Source organism: Giraffa tippelskirchi, chromosome 11, assembly GCF_054371585.1.
Source record: "Giraffa tippelskirchi isolate mGirTip1 chromosome 11, T2T-mGirTip1v1.2.pri, whole genome shotgun sequence".
In the NCBI taxonomy this organism is placed as follows: Eukaryota; Metazoa; Chordata; class Mammalia; order Artiodactyla; family Giraffidae; genus Giraffa; species Giraffa tippelskirchi.
The window spans coordinates 129,326,357-129,349,669 of NC_137285.1; the positions used below are offsets into that span (position 1 = coordinate 129,326,357).

The window sequence follows — 23,313 nt, forward strand, 5'->3', positions numbered from 1 at the left end:
AATTTCCAGCATTAAATAAACACTTCAAGTATATTGGGGGCTTTCCTGGTAGCTCAGATGATAAAGAACCCACCGGCAATGCAGGGGACCTGGGTTTGATCCCTGGGTTGGGAAGATCTACTGGAGAAGGGAATGGCAACCCACTCCAGTATTCTTGCCTGGAGAACCCCCATGGACAGAGGAGCCTGGCGGGCTACAGTCCATGGGGTCACAAAGAGTCGGACACAAGTGAGCGACTAACACTCAAACACTCCACTGCTTTAAGTGATTTCAAACTGCTGTGCATGGTCGGTAGTTCAGGAAGTCACTGGGAGAAGGAAGCAGTTCTCTCTAGCTTCTCCTTGGAAATGTGTGATGCTATTATCTCTTTCTGCCTCTTCCTCCACCAAGACAACATGGAATTCTCTATTCCCAGTTTTATACTACCCTGCCCTCCTCTGTATCCTGAATAAGGGTTAACCTGAGGAAGAGATGGGGAGAGAGTGTTTCAAGAAGAGAAACTAGCCTCTGTGAAGCCCCTGAGGTGGTGTTTTAGTTAGTTACTGCTGTGTAACAAGTCACTCCAAAACTTAGTCGCTTAAAATTAAAATGAACGTTTATTATACCCACACTTTCTGTGGGTCAGGAATTCTTATTGAGCTTAGCTAGGTAGTTCTGGCTTGAGGGAAGGAAGCAGGTGGGGAGGTGGTGTGCGACAGGCCCTTTATTTATTTATTTATTAGGCTGTACTGGGTCTTAGTTGCAATTTGGAGGATCTTCAATATTCCTTGCAGAACACAAGATCTTTAGTTGCAGCATACAGGATCTAGTTCGTGACCAAAGAACCTGGGCCCCCTGCATTGGGAGCATGGAGACTTAGCCACTGGACCTCCAGGGAAGTCCCTGGGGCAGGACTTTTGTGATACTGCAGTCAAGATTTCAGCCCAGGGCTGCAATTATATGAAGACCTGATGGAGACTGAGAGATTAATTTTCTAAGCCACTCACGTGGATAGTGAATTGGTGCTACTGGTTGGCAAGAAGCCTCAGTTCCTCCCCATGTGGACCTCTCCACAGGCTGCTTGAGTGTCCTTGCAACATGGCAGTCGGCTTCCTACAGAGCAAGCAATCCCAGGAACAGAGCCAGGTAGCTACCATCGTCTGTATAACCTTGCCTCGGAAGTCACGTAGCATCACTTCTGTCACTTTCTATGTTGGAAGTGAATCCCTGTCTCGTTCTACATGCACAGAGAAGAAAATTAGACTTCACCTATTAAATGGAAAGTTGTCAAAGAATTTTATAACTTTTTAAAACCACCACAGGTGGAAAAACTCTAACTTGTATATGGCACCAAAAAGGGCAATGCCACTGGGACATGATGAAAGAGGGTGGGAAGAGTGCAAAAGGAGGCTGGAAAAAACGAGTCTGCGGCTTAGATCATGCAGGGCTTGGAGAATATTTTGGATTTTTATTCTCAGGGCTTTGGGAAACCATTCAGTCAAAAGAGTTACATGGCGGGTTTTATATTTAAAAATGATTACTCTGGTTGCCCTATGAAGATTGCATTCTCTGGAGCAGGAAATGGCAGCCCACTCTGGTATTCTTGCCTGGAGAATTTCATGGACAGAGGAGCCTCGCGGGCTATGGGTCATGAGTTGCAAACGGTGGGACATGACTGAGCAACTAACACACACACAGGTATGGAGTCCAAGTCGGAGTCGATTACAGGCATCAGGTGAGAGATGACAGTAGCTTAGACTTAGAAACGTGGGTAGATATGAGATATATTTTGGAGGTAAATCAAAGGACTTGGTGATTGATTAGTTGATGGGAAATGAGGAGGAGAGAGGGTTCTGGCATGAGCAATGGGCACATTTGAAGGAATTATTTACTGAGTAGAAAAGATCGGAGAAAAAGCAGATTTGCAGTTTAGGTGAGGGGAAGGAGAGACCATGAGTCTAGGTCATTTAATTTTCACAACCAACTGAGAAGCAAGTTGAAATGATAGCCACCATATACTGGACACTAACTCTGTGCCAGGCAGTGTGTTCAGCACATTACCTACAATCTTTTTAATCCTCTCAATAAACTGACTATTATAAGTAAAGACATAGAGAGGTTAACTAATTCTCCCAAAGTCAAACAGCTTGTAAGTGATAGAATAGAAATTAAAACTCAGGATTTTCAGATTCTAGAGCTTGTGCTTTTAAGTCCTAGACTACACTTGTTTCTCCTTGTCTTTCCCCTCTTTTAACACATTCATTATTGGAGTTTTTTAGCTTTTTTTTTTTTTTTAAATTCAAGCATAAGTGGTTTACAATGTTGTGTTAGTTTCTGATGTACAGCAAAGTAATTCAGTTATCAGATTCTTTTTCCTTGTAGGTTATTACAATTGACTGAATATAGTTCCCTGACCTATACAGTAGGTCTTTGTTGATCATCTATTTTATATATAGTAGTGTGTACATATTAATCTCAAAATCCTAATTTATCTGTCCTCTCTTCCCCTTTGGCAAGCATGTTTGTTTTCTTTGTCTATGAGTCGGTTTCTGTTTTGTAAATAAGCTTATTTGTATCATTGTTTAGATTTCACACGTAAGTGATATCATATGCTCTTTATTCATTTTTGTTTTTATTGTAGTTTGTGGTAGAATATTGCCACAAGCCAGTTTTAATTAACTATACTGCCCCCTCCCTCCCTCCACCCTCCCCCAACACAGAGTGGCTGGTATGTAATTGAAGCTTAATATAATTTTGTTATTCGAATTAGAATGAAACTGATCCTTTTATCTCTGGGAAGACTAGTTTTCTAACCTCATACAACACAGAAGCAGGTGATTGAAATGAAATGCAAGGTGAGGCCAGAAGACGAGCATGGAATACTAATTGTCCTACATTCCAGGAAGCTGTAAGCCACATCTGGAGTCACCCCTTCCCCTATCTCCATCCTAGAAGGGAGCAGATGCATCCTAGAAGAAGCCTCGCCAAAACGTAGGCCAACTCCTTTCTACGATGCAGGTTATTCTTGAAACCCAAGAGCTACAAATCAAAGATGGGGTATACACTGCAAATTAGGGGGCACTAATGCGATGACTCAGAGTCCCAGAATGGGTCTGAGTTTGCAAATCACTGAGGAGATGTTCCCAAAGTCTTGACAGATCTATGTTAAGGCAGAAACAAGGACATCATATTCTCCAATATTACTGTGATTCAGAATCTAAATAGTGACCTGAACACCAGAAATGTCAGCCAAGAAACAGGAAAAGGAATGAGCAGGACAGAGATCTGGATCTGAATAAAATAATTGTGAAAAGCCTGGAATTTCAAGAGAAAAAGAGGAATCTCTGGCACCCACACTGGGCCTTTCTTGGTTCCTCTGCCTCTGTCTCTCATAAGGCAGGACACAAGTCTTAGAAAAGGGCCGCACTGGAAGGAACACTCATTCAGACTCTCTTACCAGCTGTATTCTCTGACCTTGGCAAATCATTTTCTCTCTCTGGGCCTCAGTTTTTCTATTCATATAATGGCATTTGATTTGACGTTTGTTTTGAGCTGAATTGCATCTCCCCAAAATTCATCTTTTGAAATCCTGATCTTTAGTACCTCAGATGTAACCATATTTGGAGATGGGGTCGTTAAAGAGGTGATTAAATTAAATGAGGGTTTTAGTGTTAGTCACTCAGTCGTGTCTGACTCTTTGCGACCCCATGGACTGTAACCCGCCAGGCTCCTCCATCCATGGAATTTTCCAGGCAAGAATACTGGAATGGTTTGCCATTTCCTTCTCCGGGGATCTTCCCGATCCAGAGATGGAATCTGGGTCTCACATTGCGGGCAAACTCTTTACCCTCTGAGCCACCAGGGAAGCGGAGCTCTAATCCAATATGACTGATGTTCTCATAAGAAGAAAGACACCAAGGATGCGTTTTCTCTGAGGAAAGACCACAAGAGGACACAGCAAGCCAGTGGCCATGTGCACTCCAAGGACAGAGGCCTCAGAGGAAACCAACCCTACTGGTGCCTTGTCTTTGGCAGCTTCCAGAAATGTGAAAAAATAAATGTCTCTTGTTAAAGCCATCCAGTTTGTGCTATTTTGTAATGGCAGCCCAGAAAATGAATGCATATTTCAAACTCCCAAATGTTCTGCCTTCCTGTTTCTGTGAAGTTTCCTTCAATAGACTTAGTATTGGGATCCATCGAAGCTGACTGTAAATGCTTTGACAGTTCTCCCATCAGGGGGATCAATGTGTTCCTCTCCCAAATCCTGGTGGACTCTGTGACTGCTCTGACCAACAGAATATAGTAAAAGAGACACTATGAAAGTTTCTGAGTCTGGGCCTTAAGTGGTTCTGAATTCCTCTTCCTGTCTCTGGGCATACTTGCTCTTGGAGCCTTAGGCTGCCATGTCAGAAAGACCACATGAAAAACCATGAAATTCCCTAGAGAAGGATTGGGCCCAGTGGTGCCTTGCCTTCCAGTATGTCCTGCCAAGAAGCTGGAACATGAGTGAAACTGTCTTGCAACCTGCAGACCACATCAGCTACCCTTGCAGGCTCTCAAGTGACCCTGGTTGATGCCGGGTAGAGTGGAAGAATTGTCTGGCCGCGCCCTATCTGAATTATTATCTCACAAAACCATCAGTTGTAACATGGTTGCAGATATAAGCCAACCACTAAGGTTCTTGTTAGCTTGCTACAATGATATAATGAACATTTCTGAACTGATTTACTGGATACTACAGCTCTATCAACTCTATACAAGCCCTCTCTTACAAGGTCTCACTTTGGGGGAAGAAGTAAGGCGCAACTATTAAGGGAAAAAGTTTTGGGCTAAGATTTGGATTTTGATAAGTTCTGCCTTCACAAGTCTCTTATTTCAAAGTCACTTGGTGTCTTTGATCCCAGTTTCCTCATCACTTAGATAGGGATAATCACCCCTGCTGTGTGGGGCTTCCTGAGAATTTAGTGTGTTAGACATCACATTGCTAGGCAGATAGTGAGCCTCCTGGAGATAGTAACCACTATTCCTTCGATAGTAATGCTACCGCTGCTGCCAGTTATGATAATGAAACCAGGTGCACTTACCGATACCTGCTAGTGGAGTCGGATGAAATGCATCTTCCAAACGAGCAGCTTTCATTGGTCTGCCGTAGAGTCAAAATCCCACCACTGACACTTCACTTACTTATGACTGTGCTGGGTCTTCTCTAGTTGCGGCAAGCAGGGGTTACTCTGGAGTTGTGGTGCGCATGCTTCTCATTGCGGTGGCTTCTCTTGTTGCAGAGCATGGCTCTACGGTTCACAAGCTTCAGTAGTTGTGGCACATGGGCTTAGTTGCCCCAGGGCATGTGGAATCCTCCCGGACCAGGGATCAGACCTGTGTCCCCTGCATTGGCAAGCAGGCTTCTAACCACTGGACCACCAGGGAAGTCCTCCAGAGAAGTAGTTTGGAATGAAAGCTCAGGTCTGAGAAATGGCAGAGCAGAGACTAATCAGGAGGGCAAACCCACTGGGAAGGTAGGTGGGGTTTTGGAAGCACAGAAAGGAAGGCTTTCCCCAGAAATGTCTCCTAGATTCCTCCAGGGAAGGAACTCTTTCTCTCTGGTGTATTCCCAAGGCCCTATCTGTCCTTTAGTCCATAGCACACTCTGCCTTCTGATAGAACGACTTGTGTCTATGTCTCTCCCTGCATCCAGAGTAGCAGCACGGAGAAAGCAGAAATCAGGTTTCCTTTATCGTTATAACTTCTTAGGACCCCAGCCAGAGATCTGGCAAAGAGGAGTTAACAAATAGTTGTTAAACTGAATTGAGGAAACTATGGACTCAGAGGAACAAAAAAGAACACAAAAAAGCAGTTATTGGACTTTCCTGGTGATCCAGTGGCTAAGGCTCTGCAATCCCAATGCAGGGGACCCAGGTTCAACTGCTGGTCAGGGAACTAGACCCCATATGTCACAACTAAGATTTCACATGTCACAGCTAAAGATCCTGCATCCTGCGAGGAAGATCAAAGATCCCACGTGCTGCGACTAAGACCCAGTGCAGGCAAATAAATAACTTTTTTTAATGCTTAAAAAACCCGCAAAGTTACTAACTTATTTCTTTTTTGTGTGATATTCACCTGGCCTCAGTTTCCTTCTGTGAAATTATGGACTTAGATCTATTGATCTCTAGGAAGGCAATTGTGAACCTGATAGCAGTGAACTAATTAACATCTCTGCACTCTATTCTCAGAGTGCAGGCTTTATACCTTGAATTGAGGTGAAATCCAATCTAGAGGGCTCCTGTTCATTAAAAAGGGCTACGGCATTGCTTGGAAGTGTCAGATGCTGGCTTGCCCAAATTCCAACAGGGATGATTGCATTCTGACAACTTCAATTGGTTGTCTTCTGTACTCTTCAATTGGTTAAGGTAGACTTCGCTTCCCTTCTCAAATTATTTTGCACTGCTCTCCTTGGCCTTTGTAAGCCATTTTATTCTTTCTTTTGAAGGACTATGTAGTTTTGCTAAGGTTTAATAACAATTTTGACCACATAAAATATTGTGTGACTTTGGGTTATTACCATGGATGAAAGGCTGTGCCTACATACTATATTGGGGATATTTTAAAACCTTATTAGTTGTCCTTCAGTGTTAACGAATGACCCTGCAATGTGAAAATTCTTTCACAGTGATTGATCCTTGTATTTATGGGAGGAGAATAAAATGCCATGAGAAGTCGAACTTCCCCTCTGACAGAGGCATGGACTTGCCTCTAAAAATTGTCAGGGGCCACATATGCTACCTCGTTAATAACATAACTGTAGATTCCAGTGTGTTATATAGTTGTGTCTTAAAACACCCTTAACCTGACCTGATATACCTCCCAATCTAATAAAGGAATGAGAACATGTGAAAGGTATTGGAATTTATGGTGGCTCCATTAATATTGCTATGACCATGATTACGTTTATTGGTTTATTTTCTGTCTTCGTCATGGAATGCAGAGACAGAAGAGGCAATGTGCCATAACTTGCCCTCATATTCAGTTCCAGCAAGATACCTCTGTAAAATCATTTGTTTAATATTAAGGAGGTAATTTAACCCATTTTATGAAGCTTTATTTTATTAGCAGCTGCTATAATAGGTTCCATCTAATCATCTTTCTTTGGTTATAATAATAACATCCTTATCCTCTTAATGATGAAATTTTCTCCACTCCTTTGATGTCTGTGCTAATTGCTATCTATTGTAATATTTAAATTCAGAATTAGAATTAGTTTCTTCCTTCATCTGTAGCCCTTAAAAGAGTCAAGTTGTGAACACAATGACACCGAATCAAATCCTAACTTGAGGCCTGTAATAATCTTAACAGCTCAATGACTCTGCTATTATAAATAGATGGTTCATCCCTTTCATCACCAAATGTTTACTGAGAACTTCCTTTGGCTAAGTATGAAGAGATTAATAAAATGATTGCTGTACCGATATGACCCTGTTACCCATTTCCTCCTTGACACAGATAGTATACATGTTGGAAAAAACTAACAATTTCACTAAATGTGTCTGTAGTTAGGATGAATGAGATGGGGCTTGGAAAGAGGAAAGGGGTGCTGATTATGAATTACGAAGTGAAGTCTCTGTAGGGGGTCCTCTAACTCTGTTTGGACTTTTTCTGGAATCTCTTAGAAAAAGGACCCATTTCCAAGCTTGTCTTGGAATTTTGGAGTATTTACAGACTCACAGAAGTTTTTCCGCATGACCCAGCTCCATAACAGTATATTTGGGTGAAATTGAGTAAACATTTGCGTTGCTATCCAAAGCATGTCATGTGCTGCTTGTAAGATTTCTCACATGATTACTGATCTCCTCTTGGAGTTTATTGCATTGCTCAACATGTCACTCAAGACCGGAAGTTTTCTGCTAAAAGGCCAGATTGTCTTTATGACCTTAAATTTATTATCATTATTATAATCAGTTATAATAATATTATATCATTTTTATATCAGTTAATTTTCAATCAGTTAACATTCTCTTAATCTTCTGACCCTTTTTCTGATGGTTAGAAAATCTTTGGATTATATACTTTTTTAGTGATTGTGATCTGGTTTAAAGGAGTGTCAACATTACCCTTTAATTTAGGAGATTGAAGTCAGAAGTATGACATGTTATTTATACAACTTCTAGGCCAGACCCATTTATTTATGTTTTACTTGCCTTCTGTCATGATTTTAGCAAAAAGAAGCAGACTAAAAAGGCTCATGGATGATCGTGGACTTAGGGTTGGTAACTATAGAAGGGTTCTAGGGGTACCTGGGTTCTACAGGCAGAATCAAAATCTTGCTTATCATGGGTTTGTGATTGAGGGGTGTGTGTGTGTGTGTGTGTGTGTGTGTGTGTGTGTGTGTGTGTGTGTGTGAATACTTTGATCTCTTCAAGGAGGGAGAGAGGGAATTTGACTAATTATAGAGGTACTCTTCCAGCTGGTAAATGCTCAATAGATGGGCTGGTTGAGTAACAAAAGTACCAGATATGTATAAAGATGGAACTTGCTTTACTGCAAATAGTCTTGAATGTCACTAATCTTCCATTTAATTTAATTAATGAATATAAACTGTCTACACATGCCATAAATTGTGTTATATTCTCTGAGTAATTAAAAAAGTGCATAATTTCTCTGAAGACACTTACTGCTGGTAAAGGGTGGGAAGCACATGGACAGCCACTGTCCCTTCTTTCTCCCACATCAGACATTTCTAATCAATGATGGTGCTCTTTCTGAATCTGGGTTCGGTCTCAAAATCTTTTTAAACCTGATGCTCTAGGCAGCTCTTTCCAATCCATCTACATTGGAACAAGAAAGAAAATCCATTTGCCATCCTGACTCTAGTGGAGGGACAGATATATACACAAATGCCTATGTTATCAGGTAAACCATACCATTAACAAAAATAGATATTCCTTAAGTATTTACTACATACTAGAGAAGGCAATTGGAGAAGGCAATGGCACCCCACTCCAGTACTCTTGCCTGGAAAATCCCATGGACGGAGGAGCCTAGTAGGCTACAGTCCATGGGGTCGCTAAGAGTCAGACACGACTGAGCGACTTCACTTTCACTTTTCTCTTTCATGCACTGGAAAAGGAAATGGCAACGCACTCCAGTGTTCTTGGCTGGAGAATCCCAGGGACAGCGGAGCCTGGTGGGCTGCCGTCTATGGGGTCGCACAGAGTCGGACATGACTGAAGCGACTTAGCAGCAGCAGCAGCAGCAGCAGCAGAGAAGGCAATAGCACCCCACTCCAGTACTCTTGCCTGGAAAATCCCATGGACGGAGGAGCCTCGTGGGCTACAGTCCAGGGGGTCGCTAAGAGTCGGACACGACTGAGCGACTCCACTTTCACTTTTCACTTTCATGCACTGGAGAAGGAAATGGCAACCCACTCCGGTGTTCTTGCCTGGAGAATCCCAGGAACGGCGGAGCCTGGTGGGCTGCCATCTATGGGGTCACACAGAGTTGGACACGACTGAAGCGACTTAGCAGATCAAATTCTCAACAACAGATTTAGTAGTTATGTCCCAAAGATGAAAACGACTTAAAGGAAACCCTTTTGGGATCTTCTTTTGAAAAACAAAAAAATATACTTCAAAAGTAGATTATCATCCTCTGACTGACCTGCGTGACAAGATCAACTGTGTATAGAATTTTGTGTATGTATCACACATGTACGAAGTGTTCAACTTCAATTAAACTCCTTCACCGGACTATGAGATGAAGCAGAGCAAATAGGGAAGAGTGGTTTTCCAAGAAAAAACAATTCAGAGTAGGAAAATGAAATTAAAGCATTCAATGAGAGTGAAGAGAAAGAATATGGAAACTAAAAACTATACGGATCTCTTCCACCCTCCATTTGACACAGGAAAAAAATATTCATTTTTATTTTGTGTCCTAATGGGGAAAAACCCCCTCTGATTCCTATTAGATTAGCTTTTATAGCAAAGTCTAACCTTTAATATGTTAACAAAGCATAGAGTATTTTTTAAAGTAAGACATCAATTTAGCAAGGTGCTGTAGACTGAATGCTTGCGTCTTCTCAAAATTCATAGGGTGAAACCTAATCCACAGTACAACATTTGGAGGTGAGACCTTTGGGAGGTGATTAAGTCATGAAGGTGGAGTCCTCATGAATAGGGTGCATGCCCTTATAATAGAGACCCCAGAGGGCTCCCTCAACCCTTTCCTCCATCTGAGGATTCAGGGATAAGATGACTGATGGCTCTCTGTGACCTAGGAAGTGTGTTCTCATCAGCCATCAAATATACTGAGGCCTTGACTTTGGACTTCCCAGCCTCTAGAACTGTGAAAAATACATTTCTGTGTCTATAAGCCACCCAATCTATGCTGTGTTGTTCTAGCAGCTGGTACAAACTAAGACACGGGGACATTCCTTAGAACTCATAAAAGATTTAAAAAGATAAAGGCATACATTATCATATGTAAAATAGATAGCCAGTGAGAATTTGCTGTATGACTCAGGGAACTCAAATGGAGCTCTGTAACAACCTAAAGGGGTGGGATGGGGTGGGAGGTAGGAGGCAGGTTCAAGAGGGAGGGGACGTATGCATACCTATGGCTGATTCATGTTGATGTTTGGCAGAAACCAACACAATACTGTACAGCAATTATTCTTCAATTAAAAGTAAATTAATTAAAAAATGATAAAGGCTTTCTTGGTGACACAGTGGTAAAGAATCCACCTGCTAATGCAGGAGATGTGGAAGATGTGGGCTCTATCTGTGGGTCAGGAAGATCCCCTGGAGAGGGAAACGGCTACCGGCTCCAGTATTCTTGCCTAAGAATCCCATGGAGAGAGGAGCCCGGTGGACTACAGTTCCCGGGTTTGCAAAGAGTCAGACACAACTGAGCACATATACCCATGCACACAATACAAAGAGAAATGTTACATTAGCAAAATAATTTTAGGTATGTTAAAAATGTGTTAAAAAATAAAATAGACATGCATATAACTAAGCAGAAAGTTTGGGGCCCCATGAGAATGTCTCACAATAACTTTATTTTCTAGTCCATTCTTTTTCCTTTTGAGGGATTTCTTGGCTTAAAACAAATTTGGTCAGTCACTGATCACCTATCATGAGCCACATGATTATAGTTACTTGAGTTCTTCCTCAAGTTCAGAGAGTTTATGTCTTAACGGTTCATCTTTAACAGACCTGTGAGATAGGTACTGTTATTGTCATTTTATAGATGGTGAAACTGAGGCAGAGAAAGGCTAAGTAATTTGGTCAAAACCATGCAGTGAGTCAGTAATAGAGCTGGAATGAGAGCCCTCATAGCCTGGTCCTTGTGCCCACATCCTTAACTGGCATGCTTTACAGCCTCAGAGGGGAAAGTGAGGCTGCAAACTGGTAGTCTGGGTTTCCTGAGTTAATTCTACTTCGAAACATTACTATTAGGGCTATTTGCCCTCACAATTATATTGCTTTTGTGTGTGCATGTGAGTCGCTCGGTTGTGTCCGACTCTTTGTAACTCCATGGGCTGTAGCCTGCCAGGTTCCTCTGTCCATGGAATTCTCCAGGCAAGATTACTGGAGTGGGTTGCTATTCCCTTCTCCAGGGGATCTTCCCGACCCAGGGATCGAACCTAGGTCTCCTGCATTGCATGCAGACTCTTTACTGTTTGAGCTACCAGGGAAGCCTATTGCTTTTAACTATATATAAGTAGGAATGCAAGGATGATTATGACTTGGAATTTTCTCCCAAATCCATGATCCTATTCATTCATTCATCTTCCGTAAAAATTAATTTTTGGAGTTCTGTTGGCTTTCTTCTCAGTGGTTACTCCTTGGTCTCAGTTTGCTGATTTTTTTCTTTGCACCTAGACTTCTAAATTATGGGGTTCAGTTCCTAGTTTTAGCTTTGGCGATTTTCTGTATTTATAATCAGTTTTCAGTTGACTAATTAAGTCTCATAACTTCAAATATCTTTTAAATAACTCAACTCTAAAATTTAGACTTCCATCTCAGACCACTCCATTTAATGCTAGATTGATATATTCTATTGTCTACTTGATAGATGCTTCGATATCCAGTAAGTACCTCAAATTTAAATGTCCCAGCCTGGACTGCAAACTCCTGCCACACCTCCAGAATCTGCTTCTTCCGTGGTCTTCCCATATCTCAATGGCAATTTTATTTTTTCAAGTTGCTCAGGGTAAGAATCTCAGTATAATCCCTAACACTTATCTTTCTTTCACACCCCATTTTCAATCCATCAGCAAATCCTTTCAGCTGTTTATCATTGAAACATAACCAGAACTTGCAACTTCCTACCACTCTCCCATATTCCCTTGATTCATGCCATCATTACTTCTTACCTGAGTTATTTCATCAACCTCCTTATTAGTCTACCTGCTCCCACCCTGGCCCATTTCTATGTTGCATCTCTAGTCTCCCTCAGCATAACTCTCAGAGAGATCATGGTAGAATCAAAGTAAAGTCAAGTTGTCCCTCTGATCAAAACTCTCCAAGGGCTTCCAGCCTCATTTGGCACAAAAGCTGATATTCTTACAGACTTATTCTCTGTCCTTAAAGGACTTCTGAAGCTCTACATTTTCTTCTTCCTCCTCAAGGCTTCGAAGGCTCCGACTACTTCTCTGACTGTATCTCTGTCCACTCTCGTCATTTATTTTTTTCCAGTTACACTGGTTTCCTGACAGTTCTTGAAACACGGCAAAGATGGTCCCTCTTTGATGCCTTTGGACTTGCTATTCCTCTGCCTAGATGCTCTTGTTTTAGACAACCACATGACTCACTCCCTGAGTCTTTCAGTTCTTTAGTAAAGAACGTTTGTCAGAGGGGTTTTTGACCATCTCAAACAATATGTACCATCTCTTCACTGCCTATACTCCCCTGACATGATTCTGCTTTATTTTCCTTTAAAGCATTTATCGGTGATTGACACTTTATGTCTTTATTTATTTACTGTTTAGATTGCTCCAACAGAATGTAAGCTCAGTGAGGGCAGGGACTTCACATATTTTATTCCCAGTTGTATTTCAAGCTCTTGGAACAGTATCTTGCATGTAGTTGATGCTCAACAAATACTTGTGGAATGGCTGACGTACTGAATGAATGAAGGAATGAATGAATAGGAATCTACTATGAATGAGACACTGACCTCAGCACCATGGGTTTAGCAGTGCACAAAACAGACATGGTTCCTTCCTTCATGATGCATGCTCTGTATTGCTTATCAGTGTTCTTATTTTCTCTAGAATAGCCCAAATTTCTTTCTTTTTAAAAAATATTTATTTATATATTTGGCTGCACTGGATCGTGGTTGTGGCACTTGGGATCTTCAATCTTTGTTGAGACATGTACAATCTTTAGTTATGGCTTGCCAACTCTTAGTTGAGGCATATGGGATCTAGTTCCCTGACCAGGGATTGAATCCTGGTCCCTGCGTTGATACAATGCTGTACTTTCTCCTTTATCTCATTTCTCTCTTTCTAACACCATGGTGAATTGAGGGTGCATGAACATGAGTGCTTAGTCACTCAGTTGTGTCTGACTCATTGCAACCCCATGGATTATAGCCCGCTAGGCTCCACTGTCCATGGAATACTCCAGGCAAGAATACTGGAGCAGGTAGGATCAAACCCCAGTCTCCTGCACTGCAGGTAGATTTTTTTTACCATCTAAGCCACCAAAGAAGCCCTGATATACACTCATGAACATTGGTGCTGTTGGGTAAACTTTCCTTTTGGCTCAGGCTTGGACTGTGTGGTTAAGAGTGCACAGGTAGTCAAGAGGCCCAATTTCCTATTGTCATTTAGTCCATGCAGAAGTGTTAGCTTTTATCTCTAGGAGTGTCTCCTACAGAAGCCCCAGGGATCCAGGGACACCCAGATTGCATCCAGGCCTGTGCTTCCCTAGGCGGCCACAGAAAACAGTGAACAATTGTTTTTTTCCCTTTGACTCACAACTCTGTCTTCACCTGGGCCTCCTTAGAGTAAACTCGCTTCTTCCATTTTCCTCTGAATGGCTACTCTGGCCCCATGCCATTTCTCATTCCCCACCAAAGCTCCCTCCGTAGATAAGGATTTTTGGCACGTTTTCAAGGATGTTGCTGCCGAATTATCTAGCTCTGTGCTTTCTTACGTTTGCTTTTATGACATTTCTTTCATTCTCCATTGTTCCTTGCAACTTTTGTTGATGACAAAAGATACCCTCTATTTACATTTGAAAAAGGGTAGCGACTCTGTTGTAAAGCTGGAACAATGCCTCCTGAAGCTCAGCTTCAGTCCCACTTACTCAGCTCAACAGTCATTTAATATTTTAATCAAATAAAAACCTTCCTTTAGTACCTGCTGCTGGGTCTGTGAAGTTTATGATTCGTCTTTTATATTCATTTCCACATTTAAGTTTTAATATTTTCTCTCTCTCCCCTGAGCAGCTTAATGCACTGCAGGGAACACTTTCCCTTGATGATGAAAACAATATTTTTAAAGGTAAGTGGGGTTTTTACTTTAAGTATAATCAGGGGACTCATTAAGGAATGTGTTCAATGTCCCAGTACCTGGATGTTTGCTCCTAAACTATTACTATATATGCTTGAGTTTAAAATATTGCTATTTGATAATTTCTGGAGGGTGAGTGGAGGGATAAACCATTTGTGTTAAGATTAATGAAAAATCAGTAACATCTTTGAGCTGATCAAAGGCTCAAATGATGATATTATCTTGGTGAAGTTAGACCATCTTCAAGGCTTACAGTCCCTGAGACTATCACCCAAAGAGAAGTATTATTCTCTCAAAGACAATTTTATATTAATTAGGTATATTAAGATTGCTGTATAAGTTGCCATTGTTAGTTAATCGATTCATGAGAAGAAATGTAATAACCCTTTTGAACTGGAATACATGTGTGGTAAGAACTGGAATATTCTTTCTCTGTACAAAGACCCACCTATGACACCAAATTATAATGAGAAGGTTATGTGATAAGCACAGAATCAGAATAAAGGAGATTAAATTGACTCCAGCATCAAGCTAAGATTACCTGACACAATGGTGGTTCTCTACACGGGCTATGACTCTTCTGTAAAACCAGTGGAGTTTACAAAATTTTCAGGAGGTCAGGATCTACCTCAGACCTAAAATGAGGGTCAGACATTTTTTTTTTTTTCTTAAAAACTCTGCATGTGATTTTCTTGGTCAGTCGTGATTGAGACCATCAGTCTGGTACACAATTGTCTCCCCAAGAGCAATGGTTTGGTCATGGTGCCATATTATCCAAAGTCCCCGGGGGGAAGACTCACTCTCTCCTGGTTGGTGGTTAGTCACAACACCAAGATTTGCCTTGTTATTTCCCTTTGCCTGGGGTTACCAGGATGAACAATTCTTTTTTTAGATATGACTTTGCATTTAGTCAAATGTTTGCTCTGACCAGAGTCCTTTCATTTTTAGGTAGCTTTGTCCATCTCTGCCCTCATTCAGCATGCCCTGATCATACAATTAAATCTTCTGTGCACACGCAATGCTGTTTCCTTCTTTGGAAGTTTTGAGGGACCCCTGTTATTTTAATCCCACCAAGAAAAATAAATTAGCAGAGAAAGGAAGATATTTTCCCAGTAACTAGATGGACCTTTGCTGGTAAAGTAATGTCTCTGCTTTTTAATATACTGTCTAGGTTTGTCATAGCTTTTCTTCCAAGGAGCAAGTGTTTTTTAATCTCATGGCTGCAGTCACCATCTGCAATGATTTTAGAGCCCAAGAAATGGTCTTTCTTAAACATGAATTTGATCACGGTGAACCCCTTGAATGAATGCCCAAAGCTCTTGTGCTTAAATCTAAGCTCTGAAATCTTGCAAAGCTTTCCATGGTCTACACACTGCTTGTTTCTCTAGCCACCTCACTCTTCACACCTCCATAATCATGCTTCAGCCATCTCTGGATTTTGTTCACTTCCTTGAATGTGAGGATCTCTTACATTCTCTCTGCCTAGCACACATCACCCTCTTTTTCCCTGTTAGCTCTTCCCCTTTGATTCTCAACTTCACTTTCACTTCCTCTGTAAGACCTACCCTTATTTCCCCATCCAGTTTAGACATGTTAGCTATAAGCTCTCAGGGTGCCCTGGATTTCCATGATCATAATTCATATTATGTTTTAAAAAACAGCTCAGTGATTCACCTTTGCTTTTAAGATAAAGAGCAAATTTGGATTAATCCTTAATCAACTAGCTAGCTCTACATTTGAGATCTTATTCTCTATCCTCTGGCCCACCATTCCTCAAAAATCTTTTATTTCATCCATTCTTAGTTACTCCTTAGCCTTTTATAACTGCCTCCATCACCAGGCCCATCTACCATAAAATAGCTTTGCCTTTTATATTGGATTCATTTTATGATGAGAATGAAATATATATTCTTTGTAAGTCACCATAGACAAAATAGAGAGGTATGATATTTCCAAGATGGATTTAGTTTAAAAATTTTAAGACATTTCATTCTTTACTCTTTCTGAATTTAATTTCTAGAGACAGGCTCTCTCACTGTTGATCAAAGATTGCAACTACCTCTGACTGTGTCATTCTTGAATTAAAGAAGGGGGAGAGAACTCTTCTGTAAGCATGATGTCCCAGCCAAGCACATTTCCCAGGCTTAATTGGGAGGAAGCTAGCATACCAGTGTTTCTGCTTTAGACATAGCCCATATTTTCCAGTACAGTTAGAATTTCAAGTTATTTAATATTTTCCAATATTAGCATTGTGTTATGTTTTCTTAAATGAGGATTCATTTTTAAAACATTGTGCTTGGTGTATTGGTACATGACCCACATTAGTCCAATAAGAGTCAAACCTAAGACTTTTATTAGTTCTATAGGAAAAGAAGTGGAATTCGCCCTGGAGTTGCTAATTTTTTTACTCAGACATAAGGCTGGAGCTGCTGGTGACCATCTTTGTTGCTAGTGAGAAAAAATCTGCCTAAGAATAAAGCCACACAGGGCAAAGCAAACCAAAACACAGAGGCAGATTTTCATGAATTCAGCCTGAGCACATGAATTCAGCCATGGCTGAATCTACCATGTGAAAGGGTCAGAGGTAGAGCTGCAGGGTCCCCAAGACTGAGGATCCCTAAGACTTTCAGGTGTCTGCAAGTTTTAAAGTATTTTCATAAAAATAAGATGCTATCTGTCCTTTTTACTCTAATTCCCTTAAGAGTGTGTAGTGGGGCTACATTACATTTGATAGTGCAGTGGATTGAATGTAGAGAGAGATATGAGGATGCAGCTGTCTTCCATTAAGTGAGGCATTGAAGAGATTTATAAAACCATGAAATGATATGACTTACTATTTGAGAGGAATATAGTTATTTTTCAATAAAAATATGCTATTTTGTAAATATTAATGGGTTTATAATTATCACTTAAAATGAATATATTAATACATAATTTTAAATAAAGATGACTCTACACATGGACATCACCAGATTGTGAATACTGAAATCAGATTGATTATACTCTTTGTAGTTGAAGAAGGAGAAGCTCTATACAGTCGGCAAAAACAAGACTGGGAGCTGACCGTGGCTCAGATCATGAACTCCTTATTGCAAAATTCAGACTTAAATAGAAGAAAATAGGGAAAACCCCTAAACCATTAAGGTATGACTTAAATCAAATCCCTTATGATTATACAGTGGAAGTGACAAATAGATTTAAGGGATTAGATCTGATAAACAGAGTGCCTGAAGAACTGTGAACAGAGGTTCATGGCCTTGTACAGGAGGCAGTGATCAAAACCATTCTCAAGAAATGCAAAAAGGCAAAATGACTGAGGAGGCCTTACAAATAGCTGAGAAGAGAAGTGAAAGGCAAAGAAGAAAAGGAAAGATATACCCATCTGAATGCAGAGTTCCAAAGAATAGCAAGGAGAGAGAAGAAAGCCTTCCTAAGTGAACAATGCAAAGAAATAGAGGAAAACAAGAGAATGGGAAAGACTAGAGATCTCTTCAAGAAAATTAGAGATACCATGGGAACATTTCATGGAAAGATGGGCACAGTAAAGGACAGAAATAGTATGGGCCTAACAGAAGCAGAAGATATTAGGAAGAGGTGGCAAGAATACACAGAAGAACTATACAAAAAAGATCTTAATGACCCAAATAACCATGATGGTGTGATCACTCACCTCACCTAGAGCCAAACATCTTGGAGTGCAAAATCAAGTGGGCCTTAGGAAGCACCTCTACGAACAAAGCTAGTGGAGGTGATAGAATTTCAGCTGAGCTATTTCAAATCCTAAAAGATGATACTGTTAAAGTACTGTACTCAACATGCCAGCAAATATGGAAAACTCAGCAGTGGCCACAGGAGTGGAAAAGGTGGGTTTTCATTCCAGTCCCAAAGAAAGGCAATGCCAAAGAATGTTCAAACTTCCACACAATTGTACTCATTTCACATGCTAATAAAGTAATGCTCAAAATTCTCCAAGCCAGGCTTCAACAGTACGTGAACTGAGAACTTACAGATGTTAAAGCCAGATTTAGAAAAGGCAGAGGAATCAGAGATCAAATTGCCAACATCCATCGCATCATAGAAAAAGCAAGAGAATTCCAGAAAAACATCTGCTTCATTGACTGTGCTAAAGCCTTTGACTGTGTGGATCACAACAAACTGTGGAAAATTCTTAAAGAGATGGGAATACCAGACCACTTTACCTGCCTTCTGAGAAACCTGTTTGCAGGTCAAGAAGCAACAGTTAGAACCAGACATGGAACAATGGACTGGTTCAAAATTGGGAAAGGAGTATGTCAACGCTGTATATTGTCACCCTGCTTATTTAACTTCTATGCAGAGTACATCATGTGAAATGCCGGGCTGAATGACTCACAAGCTGGAATCCAGGTTGCCGGTAGAAATATCAATAACCTCAGATATGCAGATGACACCACTCTTATGGCAGAAAGCGAAGAGGAACTAAAGAGCCTCTTGATGAAAGTGAACAAGGAGAGTGAACAAGTTGGCTTAAAACTCAAACTTTCAAAAAACTAAGATCATGGCATCCAGTCACATCACTTCAAGGCCAGTAGATGGGGAAAAAGTGGAAACAGTGACAAAATTTATTTTCTTGGGCTCCAAAATCACTGCAGATGGTGACTGCAGCCATGAAATTAAAAAAACACTTGCTCCTTGGAAGAAAAACTATGACAAACCCAGACAGTGTATTAAAAAGCAGAGACATTACTTTGCTAACAAAAGTCTGTCTAGTCAAAGCTATGGTTTTTCCAGTAGTCATGTGTGGATATGAGAGTTGGACCATAAAGAAGGCTGAATGCTGAAGAATTGATGTTTTTGAACTGTGGTGTTGAGAAGACTCTTGAGAGTCCCTTGGATTGCAAGGAGATCATACCAGTCAATCCTAAAGGAAATCAACCCTGCATATTAATTAGAAGGACTGATACTGTGTTTCATTTCATACGAAAATAATACTGCCTTGAGAATTTGGAGGATGCTCTACTGGCCAATAGTAACCTTTTTGTTTTATGGGCAGGAAAAAAAAATCTCTTTTTTCTTCTACTGTAATTCAAAAATGAGGAGAAGACTTGGAATAAATGAAAGAAGCCAGGGAATGTTAGCCTGTGTTGCAATGTAAACCGCATACAGGAAAGAGGCCCTTCTGTCTCCTAGCACACAGATCTGTGAAATCTGTTCTTATAGGATCCCTGGGGGCTATTCCAGACTATTGGGATTATCGGCTATGATTTCAGGGTAGCAGGTTAAAGGGCAAAGAGTTAGGTTAAAATCAATCAATTTTAGGTTAAATCAATTTTAGATTAAAGGGCAAAGAGTTCTTTTGTCTTTCTCATTCATCAAGACAAGTTTTTAAAGCCTGAACTCTCACAATCACCTTCTCCTAATGGGGTTTGTCACTTGATTTTTGGTTTTCATCACCACTGCAGTCAGTTTAAAACTTCTTATGTCAGGAAGCTGCTTTGAAAGTATCTGAAGATTCAGCTGAATGCTGATTTGGGGCAGGACTGATCAACCTGCAAACAAACCAATTTTGGAAAAGGTTGATAACAAACACTGTTTTTTTTTTTTTCTCTTGAATTGCAAACATTCAAGGATGCATGGCAAGGATGCATAGCTTTATTTATTCCAGAAACACTTAAGCAGAATGTCGTAATGAGAGTAACTATGGGGACAAGGAAGGCCTTTGAGGAGGTGACGTTTGTACTGATCTTTGCTGTAGGAGGATGAAGTAAAAACAAGTTACTGGCAGGGCACAGAGTAAATACAGGAATCTCTAACATGCAAAATGACGGATCCATTGGAGGATAAGTAGGCGTTCACATAATGCAGTGGTTATCACATTCACCTTATATCTGATGATTAGAAGAGAGGCCAGTGAGGCTGGAGCAGAGTGAGTAAATCCCACAAGAAAAGGAAGCAGGCAGGGGCCAGATCACGCAAGTCATTGCATAACGGCGACTCATTGAAGGATTTCAAACAAAGGAGAAGGGGAGACAAAATATATATAAACGTAAAAAGTGAGGATATATTTTTCTCCTTGGCTTTCCACCCCAGGAAAATTAGAGCATTAATGGTACCTGTGTGCACACTGAGCTGTTCTTTACATCCAGAGGCTATTCCTCCATCTGCTGTGCAACCTTCAAAGAACCCCTCAGATACCACAGCTCCTCAATGAAGCTACAAAGTTGGGCTGTGTGGTGCTAGGGAAAGCACATGAACATGGGCATTAGGAAATCCGATTTTGTGTCCTGGCTCAGTCACTTTTAAAATCACCACGGGCCTTGCATAAGATTGTTAACCTTTCCAAGACCCTTGTTTCCTTTTAGCTGACAATAATATCTATGCTGAAGAGTTGCTGTGAGGATCAAATGAGATGGCATTTGTAAAGGGCATGCTGCACAATGGGTGCTCCATAAATGCTAGTTTTCTTCTGCTTTGAAGGGCAAGATGGCGGTGGTTAAGAGCATGGACGGTGAATCAGAATGATTTGGGTTTGCATCTTGCCCCGTTATATGCTTCCTGACTAATCCTGGGCATCATTTCACCTTTTCACAGGTATATATACTTATTGGTATGGGGGCTAATAAAATTGTAGTACTAAAATTATAAGAGTGCTGTGAGGATTAAATGAGATAATTTATTAAAAGCACTTGACTCAGCGCCCGACAAATAACAGACACTCAAAACATACTGGATAAACAAAGAGCAGTACTCAGAATGGGTGCTTTGTGAAACATATGTAGTGGGATCTATGAAACACTTTCTAAATAAATACGTGTTAATGGATATTGTTAATTCAGGTGTGGAGCACAGGCAGCTGGGTAAGACCAGGGAGGATGGGAATGGGGAACTGCATATATGTTCATGGTTACCTTGGCATCCAGGAAATGGATGCTAAAAGCAGGCACAGGAAGCAAGGCATGCTTCAGAAGTTGAAGGAGGCAAACTGACTTCTTCACAATTTTGGTGCATGAACACAAACTGAATCTCCTAAGTTATAAACAACAAGAATACATGTCTTAAAAAATACAACTGAATTCCAATGAGTCATATTTCTTTCTTGAAGATATTTGGAGAGATCCAGATTTTGAACATGGTGGCTCCCCCAGAATGCATGTGCTTCATCTCTGCTTGTGTAACAGCAAGCTTGCTAGCCCCCTTCAGGGAGGAGGTGGGCCTCCAGGGTGGCTGTCCTTGAGTAAGTCACATGGTACAAGCACTCTAAACCACCCTGATAATCAAGAAGGGCAATTGGCCCATAGTCTTTAAGCAAGATCTGGGGGGAAATGCCAAGAAAGAAGTCTTCCCCATCAATATTGATTACTGATGACATGATAACTTTTTCCTTGCTACAAGCTCATACTCCAGAGGTAAGTCCCTGAGTTCTAGAGTATTCCCGAGTGAGGACACAGGCTCAGCCCCCGGCGCCGTGGCCTTCACACTGGACATTCCTCTCAATGTCCTGGAGTTATATATGGTTGCAGAAAGGTCAGAAAACCTAAGGAAGAGGATTGATAAAGAGTCAGAGTCCTGAAAGTCAGAGCTTTCCCAGCACAACGGTTTCACACAGCTCTGTTCATATCCCAGCCTACAGAGGCTGTGCAGTGCATGGCTGTTTTGGTAGCATTAGAATTTCCAAACTGAAAGTGTCCTGATTCCAAAATACATAGATGAGTACCGAACCCTTATTATGTGCCAGATACTCTCTCACAGATGATCTTATTTTATTAAATTCAGTCAAAAATCTCAGGAGTCATTCCCGAGTTCGCCCTTTCCCTCTCCTTACCCCCACCTCCATAGCAGGTCCTCAGCTTGACGCACAAAATATAATGTGCATTTGATCGCTTCTCAGCAATTCCTCTGCCACCACCCGGGGCCACACCCTCCTCGCCCCTCACTCCAGAGGGTCTCAACAGCCTCTAACTCTGTACTCTTCTCTCTACTCTACTTTCTACTCTCTGTACTCTAACTCTTCTCTCCTATCCTACCCTGCAGCCAGTGTGCTCTTTGGGACTGTTCTAGAACTTAGGGGCTTACCTTCATGCCACTCGCCTACTTAAAACACTGCAGGCACTGTCTATCACACTGCAAATAAGATGCAGCCTGCCTACAATGACCTGTGAGGTTCTTTATGACATGGTCTCACTGCCTATTTCTCTGACTTCATCTCCTCATTCTCCCTCAGCTCACTCACTCTGCTTGGGCCACGCTGGCCATTTCTGTCCCTGGATGTCTTCAAATCTGTTGCCTCCTTGGGATCTTTGCACTTGCTGTGTTCTCTTTTTCTGGAGTGCTCTTGTCCTAAATGCTTTCTTCCTTTCCCTATCATTTTTTTTTTTTAAACCAGATCTCCAGAGATGCCTTCCCTGACTGCTATACCTGAAATATTTTTCCCAGTGTAACCCAGTCACTCACTGCCTTCCGTACCTGTCTTGTACTTCAAAGGGCTGAATGTTGGTGTTCCCCTGTAGCTTTACTTATTGTTTATCTCCCCTGCCAGAATATAATCTTCATGTGGCTAGGGACTTTTTCTTGTTCACAGCTTCTTCTTCTACACCTAAAACAGCCCTCTGCACACAGTAAGAATTCAATAAATGCATGTTAAATAAATGTTCAATGAATTTAATCCTTAGAGCACAGTTTTTCAGAGTGTGGCCCCAGGCCACTAGCATCAGCCTCTACTAGGAAACTGTTAGTACTGCAAATTCTCAGTTTCTAACCTGGACCTACTAAATCAGAAACACTGGCCGTTGGACCCAGCTAGCAACGCTTTAAGAAGCTCAGTAGGAATTCTTAAGCAT

The 23,313-nt window shown here is 41.1% G+C and overlaps 1 long non-coding RNA gene across 1 annotated transcript; it reads right to left on the reverse strand.

Annotated features, from left to right (window-relative positions):
- Positions 1–577: 577 nt before the first annotated feature.
- Positions 578–22,599, reverse strand: LOC145526978 (uncharacterized). Its single transcript, XR_014069366.1, has 5 exons — positions 22,550–22,599; positions 21,385–22,010; positions 8,649–8,801; positions 5,064–5,444; positions 578–1,216 (listed from the first exon to the last, which is right to left on the reverse strand). It is a non-coding gene; the product is annotated as an uncharacterized LOC145526978 (long non-coding RNA).
- Between the last annotated feature and the right edge of the window lie 714 nt (positions 22,600–23,313).